Source organism: Neltuma alba, unplaced genomic scaffold (assembly GCF_004799145.2).
Source record: "Neltuma alba isolate B1F8T4 unplaced genomic scaffold, ASM479914v2 tig00004288_pilon, whole genome shotgun sequence".
Taxonomy (NCBI): Eukaryota; Viridiplantae; Streptophyta; class Magnoliopsida; order Fabales; family Fabaceae; genus Neltuma; species Neltuma alba.
In genome coordinates this window covers 95058-109424 of record NW_021633641.1, presented here as the reverse complement: position 1 = coordinate 109424, position 14367 = coordinate 95058, and positions in this window count along the sequence as shown.

Below are 14367 nucleotides of genomic sequence, written 5' to 3'. Positions count from 1 at the left end.
GAATATTAAAATGTATACCTCTGAAAAGTTTGTTTGAAATTTTGTTGCCCTAAAGCACCTATTACAGAGAAAAGTATCAGTACTCTGAAAGTTTGTACACACGTAATGACATAATACTATTACTTTACCTTTTCAAACTGGCCTTTTTCAGCAATTTTCCCTTCAATAGTGCTATATTAAACAACCCCCTTTTCTGGTTTCCTCAAATGCATGGCCTGCTCACCGTTGAAATGTTTAAAAAAAAAAAGTTAGTAAATATGCATCATGATATTCTTGCATACTTTAATTATAATATTTTAGGAATTTCGTCTTTGCATTATAATTGAATATTTTCAATTATAGATATATGAATTTTTTTTTTGAAAAAGGAGAACTGGGAAATGCATATTTATTTCTTGCCCATTGAAAAAAACTCATTCAGAAAAAAAAGGAGAATTGTGAAATGCATTTTTTTTGTATATATAGTTTTAATTATAATCTTGTGGGCATTATATTTTTAGCATTTGGTTATTAGAAGGCTAATTTGTACCATCCAAATCATTCTATTTATTATGTTAAGTTCTACAAGATCATATATCTTGGTTACTTTTTTTATGCGGGTTTATAATTTATGATAATATTGAAAAAACTTGATATAATAAATATAAAGAACTGGACTTAAGTATTGTAAATAAAATAAAATGGTTATTAACTTTGATTATTCAAGTTTATTTTCATTTTGATTTTCGTCTCTCAAGTTTCAAATCATAGATTTTGGTTTCTTAATTTTTTTTATTGGTCCCTATAATCTAATAAATACTTAGATTATTTTACTCTTTAAAGGACTAAAACTTATAGTTTGAAATTTGAAATATTAAAACCAAAATAAAAGTAAACTTGAGAGATCAAAAATTATATTAACTCAAAATAAAACTTCAACTGTACTAACTCTAATTTAAAATGTAATAAGTTTTCAATTTTATCTCAAATTTTTTAAAAACAATTTTATCTCGATTTAATATTACTCATTTTAGGAAAATAACAGTCTACTTAATAATAAATGAAAAGCGAAATAATATATTTATATAAAAAAATTAATAATATGACTTATTAACCTTTTATTTTAACTTTTTAATAAGAGTAGAAGAAAATACTTCTCTTATCCTATTTTGACATTTTTGATAAATTTAAATCTTGCCCGTGCATCACGGAGATCGTGTCATCATGCAAAGCATTTTTTGCTTTTGTTTTTAGCGTGCCCTTATATTGTTGAACCAAGTGGGGCCCAAAACAGCGCATAATAATTATTGAAAGACTTTGAATCTTGACTCATTATAAATAGATTTTATAAACCCTTTGTATTTAGGCAAAATTTCGATTAAGAACCGCATATGGGAACTAATTTCAAACAGCTTCTAAAAAATAGATTTTAAAAAATATAAATAGATAAAATTTAATTTATATTTTAAACTGGAGAGTAACAGTTTGTTATTTTATTCTTAAAAAATAATAAAATTGTCTTTAATGTTGTATCTATATTATCTCTCCTTTCTCTGCTATATATTTTTTTTCCAAGCCCTAAAACACCCTTATTTATGAAGAGAGTGAGTGGAAGAGAGAATGAATAAAAAATGACGAATTAAATCCCTAGAAAAAAGATATGAGAGAGATTTATAATTTAATGAGGGGTTAAAATGTATAAAATGTCCGATACTTTCAGAATATAACTTATAAAAAAGACTAACACATTTTTTAAAAAAAGTTGAAGCTTATTATGTTTATGTTTAATTTATAACGTGCCACTTGATTAATTTGAGGAGATTAAATAAATAAGTTGAGTTAGTTATTTGTCCTAAATAAGTGTTGTCTTTCTTAAAATATTTTTGCTAATTAAGTGTATTAACTAGAACTATCATTATAAGAATGACCATTTTGGAAAAAAAATATAAATATGAGAGACAAAGTGGATTAGAGTTTTATATTTAGAACCAAAATAAAAGTTAAATATAGTCTTATATTAAAGACCGGAGGGAAGGTAATACTTATATGGAAAGAACGAAATATTGCAAATTGACCTTTATACCCTCCTTTTAGTGCTTCCCCACCTGCTCTTCCGAGCCTTTTTGGTCGGCCATACGCTCTTCCGAACCTATAAGTCTATGTTTCTGATTTTAGATGGGGCGATGACTTACCGTCAATGACCCTCCTAAATAGCAGGCATCTACTTCGCTGTAGGAAAGGACGCAGATTGAGACATATCAACTTTTTAACTTTCTCGGTATTTAAGAAAGGAGAAGTCCCCAAAAAATAAAAAACATTTAAATTTTAAAAAAAATTTTATTATGCTTTAAGCCTTTAACAGCAATAGATAACATTTAAAAAATAAATACAATAGATAACATTCAAAAAATAAATGCAGCATATTTTTGTAATCATTTGTGATTTTAAAATTTTAATAATATTTTTCTTTTAATATACATTATTCCATAAGAACAAAATCTATGCTATATAATAATAAATAAAGAATAAAATTGTATATTCATATAACAAATTTAATAAGTAATTTATAAATAGAATTAAAAAAAATTCTTTTTTATCCTATAAATAGGATTAGAGAAGTATTTTTCCAAATTTTGATACTGTTTATGAGATAAAGGATAGAGGCACTGTGTTCTTTTTTTGCTCCTATTTATTACAAGTCAAGTTATTAAAATTTTCATATGACTGTATACTTAATTTTTTTGTTATTATTCAAAGGACAAATGTTACTGAAATATAGAATGCATATTAAACGAATTAAAGTTAAAAAATTATTAAATTTTAAGATATAATTAATTAAATTTAAAATTTAAGAGTGTCTCATTAATGAGTAATTACTGAGATATCTAATTCCCCATGGGACTAACATATAGGAAGACTTTGAAGTTGACTTGATTTTTTTAAAAGAAAAAAAAAAAGAAAATCATTTCATCTCTTTAAAACGAGTCATTCTATCTGTTAGCGCTTCATTGCTCAAACTTCCGCATTCTGCTTCCTCCTCACAACTTCGTTGCTCTTTTTCCTGAGTTCCTCTCATTTCAATTTTACGAGAAAAATACAAAAACTGAAAAGGAGAGTCTCCAACAAAGAACGTTGAAGCCTCTTCAAAAAAAAAAAAAAGGTAAAAACTTCTAATTCTTACTGTGTTTCTTTCCCTCTTATATGAATATTGTCATGTATTGTTATTTGCATCTCCTCCCATGTTTAGTCTTTCATATGCTTTATCTGCCATAATGTTTAGATCAAAACTTTTGCTTAGTTAATTTTCCAGTTCATATTACTATTTATTAAATTTTAAATCATTCGTACTGAATATCTTAAAAAAATAAATTTTATTTTTTTTAAGTTTGATATTTTTTTTTGGTAAATAAGAAGGATTTCTTTCTGCTACGATTTTTTGTCTGTTTTTCTTCTTTTTCCTCCATCATTCGGTTCACAATAAATTATAAAAGAAATTGAAATTGCTAAAATACTTTTGATTATTTTTGTGATGTTAACATTTCCATCATTCATTCATTAAATTTGATCTTTCGTTGCTTTCTGTGCTTATGTGATTAATAAATATTATTGATAGTTTTAATAGTTTAAAACTACAAATTTCACCCCATATATTTTCATTTGCGCAGGCTGTTCGTGCATTCGGGTGTGCTTTTATTTTCATTCGTAGCATCGTGCATCTTTCAGGAAAAGAAAAGGCCAAAAAAAGAAGGTAATAATATATTTAAATTGGGAAAAATACTTGTTTGAAAATTTTATTGCTCAAAACTGAAAAGAAGTGCTTGATGCATGGGAAAGTGCCAGTGCCTTGGAAAGTCTGTGGACGCAGTATCAATACTCTGGTTTAGAACTTTTCAAACAGGCGTTTTTCAGCAATTTTTCCTTCAAATTATGTTCGTAGTGCCATATTTATTCCCCTTCCCCCCTCCTTATAAAATCTTGACAAATCGTTACTTTATCTTTTTTTTTTTTTGGTTTGTTTTGAATATTCTGGATTACACTTTTTTTTTGTGGATTATTAACTCATCGGTCTTTTTTTATAGTATTTTATTTATATTAAATAAAATTAGCTTTTTAATTTTAAAAAAAGAGAATTGTACTAGAGTTGTGTGGAAAGGAAGTAACTATCGAAAAGTCAGTTGTTATTGAGACTAATAATTATGATTTTTTTTGACTTAATTGTAATTTTTTCTTGAAAAAACCAAGCTAGGTGGGGGCCATTCATATGAATAACAAATACTACCTCCGATCCTAATTATAAGAGCCAGTTGACTAATTTGAAGAGATTAAAGAAGTAAGTTAAGTTAGTTATGTGTCCTAAATAGATGTTGTTTTTCTTAAAATATCTTTACTAATAAGATGTATTGACTAGAACTCTTATTATTAGAAGGGTTATTTTAAAAAAAATGTATAAATATATAAAACAAAGTGAATTGGAGTCTTATATTTAAAATTAGAATAAAAATTAAATAAGATCTTATATTAAGAATCTGACGCAATATTTTAAATATTACCCGTGCATCACATGCGGACCCTGTCATCATCCAAAGGACTTTAACTTTTGTAGGACTGCTCATCAGATGGGGGCCCTGTCACCATTCAAAGCACTTTAACGTCTGTAGTACTGAGCCTTTAAAATTATTGAACCAAGTAGGCTTTTTTTTTTGGGCCTGGAAGTGGGGGTCAGTGCGGACTTTGAATCTTGACCTCGTCATATCAAATTATTGAGAAATTATAGTTTAAAGTAAATATTTTTGTGATGCCCGAAAATATTAAAAATAAATAATTATTTTCTTTTATTTGGATCATCTCCATAAAAAAATTATTTGTGTTCGTGTAATTTTATTTATATTATTTCAACATAAATTATTTGGATCATCTTCTGCTTCCCTGTTTTCTGTGGCCCCGTTGCTCTTATCTCTGTTCTGTGTATCAGATTTCTCTGTTAAACAAAGTTGAAGCGGCTGGAGAAAGAAGGCAAGACAAAAAAAAAAAAAAAAAAAAGAAAAAGGTATGAACCCATTCTGATTATAACTATACTGTCAAAATCGTTATCTATTTCTACAAATTTTGTTTACTCTTTTCCGTTCGCTCTAGTTATTTCTGCTGCATATAATGGAGCTGTAGATATTAACAATTTTTTTTAATTTCAAATTCACAGTCACAAGGCTTGTTTGATCTGTTGCTGCTTGGCTGTTTGGGTGCTCTACATTTCTCTGAATTCTGTCTCCAAAAAAAAAAAAAAAGACAAGGTAAGAATAATATAATCAGATTTTGTTTATCCAGAGCACTAGTTTCTCTATTTGTCTTCTTCCTGTAAATTAAATAAAACAAAATGAACTAAATCAGTGAAGTAAATTAACTCAAAATGAATTAAGTTATTGATTAAACAAACTTACTTAAAGTTCAGGATCTTCCTTAATCTCACAAACTATCTACAAGTCTCTTGATCAGGGGAAGCGTTTTTTCTTAACTTGGATTAATTCTTACTTTTCTTGTCTCCTCGAATGTATAGCCTGCTCAGCAAAAATACATAAGAACATTGAAGCGTCTTTTAAAAAAAAAAAACAAGTAAAAAATTTATAATTCTTACTGTATTTCTTTCTCTTTTGTGTGAATATTGGTATTTTTATTTGCATTTCCTTCCGTGTTTAGTCTTTCATATGTTTTATCTGTTATAATATTTAGATCAAAACTTCTATTTAGTTATTTTTCTAGTTCAGATTATTATTTATTAGATTTTAAACCATTTAGAGTAGGTACTACTATAATTTTACTTTTTTTAAAAAACATTGATACTCCTTTTCGCTTTGATTTTTATTTGTTCTTCTTTTTCATCCATTATTCGGTTCATAATAAATTTAAAAAAAAAAACGAAATTGCTAAAATACTTTTGATAATGTTTGTGATATTAACATTTCCGTAATTCTCCATTAAATTTAATCTTTTGTTGCTCCCTCTCCTTATGGTACTCATTAAATATTATTGATAATTTTAATGGTTTAAAACTATAAATTTCATCCTGAAAATGTTCATTTACGCAGGACTTGTTTCGGGTTTGCTGTTCGTGCATTCTAGTGTACCTTTTTTTACTCCCGTTCATAGCTTCGTCCATCTTTGAGGAAAAGAAAAGGCAAAAGAGAAAGGTAATAATACATTTAAATTAGGAAAAACTGATGAAAAATACTTGTTTAAAAATTTTATTGCCCTAAAGTACCTATACAGAAAAGCATCGGTGCTCCGAAAAGTTTATTCACACGTAATAATTGAATGTAACTGAATGCTATCGAATCAAAACAACCTTAAAACAAAAGATCACAATTGTCATCCACCTTCTCTCTTGAAAAAAAAAAGGGTCGATCAAAGATGCAAAAAAGTATCCACCATATTGTGGGAAATCTTAGCAAAATGATCAGCTAAGGCCAGATCTCTAAACACATGCATGGTTAATCTGGATCTGCCACTCCCTAAGAATCAAAGTCCTAATGTCATTGTTAACAATATCACTTAAGATAAGAAAATAGTTTCATTTCTTTGAAAAAATTCATTCTATCAGTTTGCCTTCCATTGCTCAAACTTTTGCATTCTGCTTTTCAATTTCATAACCAAAATACAGAAGCCAAAAAGGAGTGTCTCCAGCGAAGAAGGTTGGAGTGTCTTTTTTGAAAAAAAAAACAGGTAAAAAATTTATAATTCTTACTGTGTTTCTTTCCCACTTGTATGAATGTTGGTAGTCTTATTGGCATTTCCTTCCATGTTTAGTCTCTCATTTGCTTCATCTGTGATGATATTTAGATCAAAAATTCTATTTAGTTATTTTTCCAGTTCAGATCATTATTGATTAGATTTAAAACCATTCATATTGTGTATCTTAAAATAGGTATAATTTTACTTTTTTTAAAAAAATTGATACTTGTTTTCGCTCTAATTTTTGTTTGTCCTTCTTCTTTTTCCTCCATTATTCGGTTCACAATAAATCTGAAAAAAAACGAAATTGCTAAAATACTTTTGATTGTGTTTGTGATATTAACATTTCCATCATTCCTTCATTAATTTTTTTTTTGGGTCAGAAAGCACGTTGTATTAAAAAAGTAGACCAGTACACCTCAAAATTCCCATAAAAACAAAACGCAAAAACAGAGAAAACAAAGAACATAGACTGGAAAACAACTCTTCCAACACCAAAACAACAACTAAAGAGAAAAAGCAAAACAACAATCTTCTGACGCCAAAGTAGCTCTGGAACTTTTCCGTGACAGTAGAGAAGATAAGCATGGCAGCAGAGAAGATGAGCACTAGGTAAATATCCATCAAGAGGGGCCAAGAACAAAGCAAAAGAAAAACTAGGATTGGGGGGCATAAAACCCAACCATAAAGGCCACAAACCCATTAACCAACTCCTTAGCTTAATCAAAGAAGCTAAGTTACGATACTGAGCAACAATTTCCAGAAGAGATATGTGCTCAAGAAAGAAGCTCCACCAATCACAGCTTAGCTGAGCATAACAAAACAGAAGAACTAAGAGCTTTTTGTCTTCTTGATTTCCAGTCGACCAGTAACCCATCATCAAAGCCACAGGAAACACATCCCGTACTCTCATTTCAGAACCATCAGCCCTAACAATTACCCTCGCTTGTTTCTTAGAATCAAACAAATAATAAAGACATCCAGGTGGCGCCCAACATGCATCATCCTTAATTTTCAGTATATCTCTTCTGAATGCCACAAAGAAGCTTAACTTGCCACTAAATTTCCAAAACTCCACAACTTCGACAAAGCTAACTGCAGGAAACATAGTTGAGCCCAAAAACACACCACCTCTATCAATGGCAATCCCATATTGAGAGAAGAAAAAGCTAAAGCCCCATTTAGCCTTTAAGAACACTGCGGTGAGCACTAGACGAACTAAAGCCAGCGATTCAAACCAGTGAAAACTGTATCTAACGAGATCCTTCGTTGCAAATTCGCACATATATCTCATATTCCAGGTACTCCATGAAGCAAAAATCAAAACCAGCATAGCACCTATTCCATATCAATCAATCAGACCATTTAGCCCCATGAAGACTACAATAGGGCTAATAGAAAAAAGAGAACCAAAGCATTTTACCTTGTAAATCCAAGAGAAGGATTCCATTCGACCATGTTTACAGCAAGGCACTGCAAAGTTGGTTTTACTCTGAGATTCTTCAATCCGTCTCTCATAGATCTGAATAGATATATTCGAAGAGTTAACCGAGATCCAAATCTTTCGACAGTTTCACTTCCCAAGCCTCCACCTCTCATCAGCTCTTTTCGATTTTCAGCCTCCTCGAAGGTGCCGAATAACGACATTCTATTATAAGGAAACACCAAATCTGCCAGCAACTCATAGATCACTCCATTCCCCAGCCTCTTTCGGCCATGGTAGATTTCTGCATCTTCCATCTTCGATTCTCTCTGTACCTGTCCAAATCTCGCCATCGGCCGTTCCGCAATCATCAAGACGATGCTTTCTGAGTCTCTAATTAGGTCCGTCCACTGATCTTCCTCCTTCACTTCCATAAGCATCGCAGCTTCAGATCTGACCTTCCTCTTAATATCCATCTCCCAAAACCACAGCAAAAACTCTAACGCATGCACAAGCCAACTCACACACACTAGACTCACTCTCCCCCTGCGGCTGCCGGGGAGGGACGCCGAGAAACAACGCTCACCAGTGAGCGGTTTTGGCTCTCACAGGGCAGAGAATTTCGCTCTCACGGGAGGAGAGAATCTATCATTCTTTCATTAAATTTGATCTTTCGTTGCTCACTCTCCTTATGTCATTAATAAATATTATTGATAGTTTCAATAGTTTTAAACTATAAATTTCACCCCATAAATTTTCATTTGCGCGGGACTTGTTTCGCTCTTTCTAGTGTGTTTTTATTTTGATTCATAGCTTCGTGCATCTTTCAGGGAAACAAAAAGGTAATAATACATTCAAATTAGGAAAAACTGCTGAAAAAAGGTAAGAAAAATGAAGAATTACAATCACATATAAAGAAAGCAAAAATTATCTGAATTAACAATGGAAACAAACGGCACGAATGAAAAACTAAATTGATTATATCGACTTATCTTTACAAAATCTAGCCTGAGAAATGTTAAAAGCTCATTCTGGCAAAAGAAATGTTAACAGCTCATAATTATTCTTAATATCCGCAAATTCTTAATATTTTAAATTAAATTTGTGAGGATGCCAAAGGTTGTATAGCATTTTTTTATATCTCATACTTGTTTGGTAATTTTTTTATCAACATTTCTTTTTCTACTACTAATTTTTATGCGTTTACGTTTGGCAGATTTTGCGTTTCACTCCTGCTAAGAATCTTTTCATTTTTCTTTTTATCACCTTAGTTTGCGCCAAATTTTAAAAAAAGAAAAGTGAAAAGGAGGTCTCTTTGTCCAACAACATTGAAATCTCACCAAAAAAGGGTAAGAATATATTAAATCATGTTTCATTTCTTGTTAATGCTTATATTGTCTTTTGGTATATAACTGGTCTGGACTATCAATTACAACATGGTTTACAATTTTAATATATACAATCATTTTGAGAATTTTATATTTATACGATTACTTTTATTTGCAATTTGTATCATGTAAGATAAGACTTAATGGTTGAAATTTGATGCCTGGAGAAAGAAATTTGTGCTTTAAATTATGTCCAAACCAGCATTAAACATTTTCATCATCAAAAATTGTAAATACTAAATTGTGTGTTTCTGATTGACAGATTTGTGTAATAGTCTTCTTATTGTTCTCTTTATTGGTTATTCTTCATCGATTTTTTTAAGGTAATATATCTTTATCTTGTTTCTTTTCATGTAATGTTGATATATTTGTTAGACTTTTAGGTTATAACTTTTACTAATGACCATAAAATACTTTTTGTTATTTTCGTACAACAACATTCGTGTAATTTTATCAAAACTAAAAATGAATAATATTGGGAAACAAAGGAGAAGTGTGTAGCATAAAACTTGTGATCCGAAAAATAAAATATATAGAGGACTTTTATATTACCAATGTATATAATTATCATTTTAAATAAAAAATATAGTTTCTCATTTTTAATGGCATTGCGATATTCTTTATTCTTTTGTAATCTCAATATAGGACTTCAATGCTTGGAGACCTATAAATAGAGGTCATACATAAAATATTTATACTATGAAACAAAGTGGATGACAAAAAAATCATTATCTTCTTTATCTCTTACTTTTCTTTACGCTCTCTAGTTTTCTTTTTTTCTTCTCATTTTATAGCATAGCTTGAATTTAAATATTATTTTGATACTTGTGGGACCCACATCAATAATTCACCTTGTTGGCCAAAAAAAGAAAGAAAAAATTGGGGATAAATCCCTCATTGAAAATTTATTTGGTAAATGGGACTTAGGATGATTAATTATATAAGGAAAGATTAGTTGCATACAAAGGAAGGTAAGTTGCACAAAAGAAAAATAGTTTGCACAGAATATTATTGGATATAAGAAATTCGTTTGTATATAAAGAAGATAACTTGCATATAAAAAAATTTTATTTGCACAAAGAAAATTGTGTTGCATATTGCACAAAAGAAGATCATTGCACATAAGGAAAAATAAATTACGCAAAAAAAAAAAAAGTCATACATAATAGAAGTTAAGTTACACAAAATTCTTAAGTCTTATTAGTCAATTAAATTTTCAACAAGAGTTTTATTTCTAATTTTTCCCAAAAAAAAGCCCTCTTCTTCATATTAGGATGGGACATGGCCTTTATCTTCTAAACTGGGCCCAAGCGTGGCCCTGAAAGATTTTTGTGTTTTGTGTATTAAATTTACCATTGAAACCTTACTTTATTGGAATTTAAGCGCTAAATGTTCTGGGACATTTTATAAAATGTTTTGTCCTTCATATTCCATTTAATTCTTTGCCTCATAAAATAATTTCTATAAAATTGTTGGGCCAAATCAATATTTTGATTATTTTCTAACTATTTTTTCTTGAATTATTCAAGAAAATAGAACCTTAATCCTCATATAAATTAGTTTTAAAATTATGAAAGCTATTTTTGGAAAATAGACCTCTTCATAATATATCCAAATCCTCAAATAATGTTAATGTTGCCCCAATTTTCAAGACTCTGAATAATTTTATAAACTATTTCTTCTTTATTTTTTTAAAAATTTCATCCGAAAATAGGTTTTTTGGCCAATAATTAATTTTTTAGGCAATTTAATTTTGAATAATATGTCTAAGCCTTAAATATGTCTTAGACAAGCTCTTTTATCCTTTCCAGATTTTATTGTATAGAATGAATAATATATATTTTATTTTATATATATTTTGCTAACGTATTATATATATATGTATATATATATAAGGCCGTTTTATTTGCACTGCATAGCTAGATCTTATTCTATATATTACATGTTCAATCATAAAATTTAGCTCAGACAATCATCACAATCAATCACACAAACAACTGACCAACACAATATTAATATCCAAGTCAATAACTTTGCTACCTTTCCTTTGGTATGACCTTTTTATTTGAAAATTTGATAAATATACATTATGATTTTTTTTTTGCATAGTTTTAATGATAAGATATGCGTATTTCCTTTTGATCCCAAATGATATTATGTGAAGGAATTAATTTTTAATCACTTTCATCTCAGACTTGTTATATATTTTCTATCAATAATATTTCTCATATAATGAATTCTTTTGCATATTTTTGGTTGGCAGGATTTGAGTTCTTGTATTAATCCAGGGGACTAAAATTTCCCAAAAAGAAAAGGCAAGGATATAATCTAATTTGCTAGTGTTTCTCTTTATTATTATTATTATGATTATTATTATTATTTTTTAGTTACAACAGGACGGGATTGAACCCGCAACCCACGCACCCAACACACACACATGCCACTCGGCCAAACGGCCTGTGGCTTCTCTTTATTATTTTTATATCATCTTTATGTTTCTATTGTTATTTTCCTTACGCTTTCGAGAGAGAGAGAGATATATATATCAATACTATTTCTAAAATTAATCATATTTTTAGCATTTTGGTGATGACTTCTATTACGAAGTATGAAGTGTGTCATATATCCAACACACCAAAAGAACAAAAGTAATGTGATATTCTAAAACTTGTCAGACTGTTGGTGGGGGGCTCTTGTCCTAGTCTTACTTGGACTTTTTTCTTTCACCCTGCATTACTTCTCTTCTTGTTGAAATATGGGGCCTGTTTGGATTGAAGACAGGGTGGGGGAGGGTGGAAGAGGTTTTAACCGATGGAATATGAAAAAATAATTATAATTTTATTATATTTTTAGGATATTTGATTTATTTGGATTTATTATCATTTTAGGATTTATTTATATTTATTAGTGGTTTAGTATTTTTATTATTAGGATTGGTTGTTGTTGTTGTTGTTATTATTATTATTATTGCTTTAGTATAATTAGATTTAAGGTTTTCATTTTATGGCAGACTTGATTATTAAATGATGTTGCAGTTATCGTTTTCTCTCGGCTTGTTTCCTCTTCTCTATTCTCTATTCTCCCTTCTTTGCTCTTTCTAATCTCTTCCTTTTCTCTTCCCTCTTCTCGTTTTATATCATCAACCTTATTTTGTTTGGTTTGATTAAATAGGAGGAGAGGAGGAATATTTAATGATCTTTTGTTTAATTCAAGAGAGGGAGGAGATAGATAATAATAATCAATTTGTCATTTTACCCTCACATATTAATTTTTATTTTTATTTATATATTACATAAATTAATTTATCTTAATTCAAATTATGTAATTTAATAAAAATGCAATATTGTTGTATTAATATCTATATTAAACAAGTGGTACAGTAAATTTTTATTCTAATTAGCATAATAATATATTTCAAATAATCAAATTAGCAAATTTACTTTGTTTTTTAAAAAATGAAATTTTTGTTCTCCTTTGGCTATGCTTTTTCTTCGTGCTTTAAAACATATTTTAGTTAAGAAAATAATATTTTTGTAAAAAATAATTAATTTATAATAAGATAATTTTTCACTTTAATAATTTTTTTATTTTAAATTAATTTTGATTATAATATATTTTTAATTATAATAATATATTTATTTAGAGTAATGTATTTTTATTTGAAATTATAATAATATATTTTTTATGTGTATTTATAAAATATAATAAAAGTAAAAGTAAAATGGTCTAAGAATTTAGTTTCCCTCTAAAAAGTCTCAATTTGAAGGGGAGCTAAAATAGGAGAAAGTGAGGGAGGAGAGGGGGGATTTTTGCTCCCCTCCCCTCTAACATTTCTAACCAAATGAGAGGAGGCGCTCATTTTTCCTCTTCTCCCTCACCCCCCTCTCCAACCAAACAGGCCTTTAAAGATGGCTAGGATTGGGGCTACTTTTATTAGGTGTGCATTCTCATTAGTGTCGAAATTGATTCGTTATGCTACATGTATGAGGTATCTCATGCACAATTCGGGTGTTGTTGGAATTGTCTCTCCCAGAGGTAGCAAAAAAAAACTCAATCAAAGCAATTAGTAAGAGGCAGGGACCAATCTACAAAAGCAAATGAGAAATGAAGAGAGACTAGAGCTAAAACCTGGAGTAACAGCAGAGTGATCTAAAGTGAATGAGCAATGAAAACAATATATATTATTGTCCCCAAAATTCTTTTGGCTTATCCACGAAGGCACCATTGGCTAGTTTCATAAGTAGATCAGAGGTGTATAACCATAGAGGATTATTTCCCAAATTTCAAATTTCGTCCCTTGATGAATACTTCCATCTTTTTCCTTATCTTCCTAAAGTTGAAGCCTTAGAAGATTGGTGGAGAAAGATCAAAGGATGGTTTATTCATGCCATTTTGAAGAAGTTTCTCAGATGATGGTTATGAAAGGGTTTTGCTAGGTATGATACACAATAATTAAGTCAAAAATATTGGTGGTTACTAATAGGATTGGCATGATTTAGGTACAACACGAGATGTCAAAGATTGGGGGGCTGTTTGCCTATTCTAATGAAAACTTTTATCTCTCATTTCTTCTATATCACATGGTTCCCCAGTCTCACTGTCCATTAAGCCATTCCTTTAAATAGCAAATTTTAATGTAGTCTAGGTGGCCTCCGATTTGAAACCACTATCCAAATCCAGCTTCAAAATGCATTAGTTGAGTCATAATAATGTATGACTTATAGTGAATTTCTTTCAGCGTTCAAATTCATGTATTTTACTTTCTAAGATGATTACACTAAGTACCAAATTAGTATACATTTTGCTCCTCTTTATAGTTGGTCCCCTTCATTTTTCATCTTATTATAATAATTA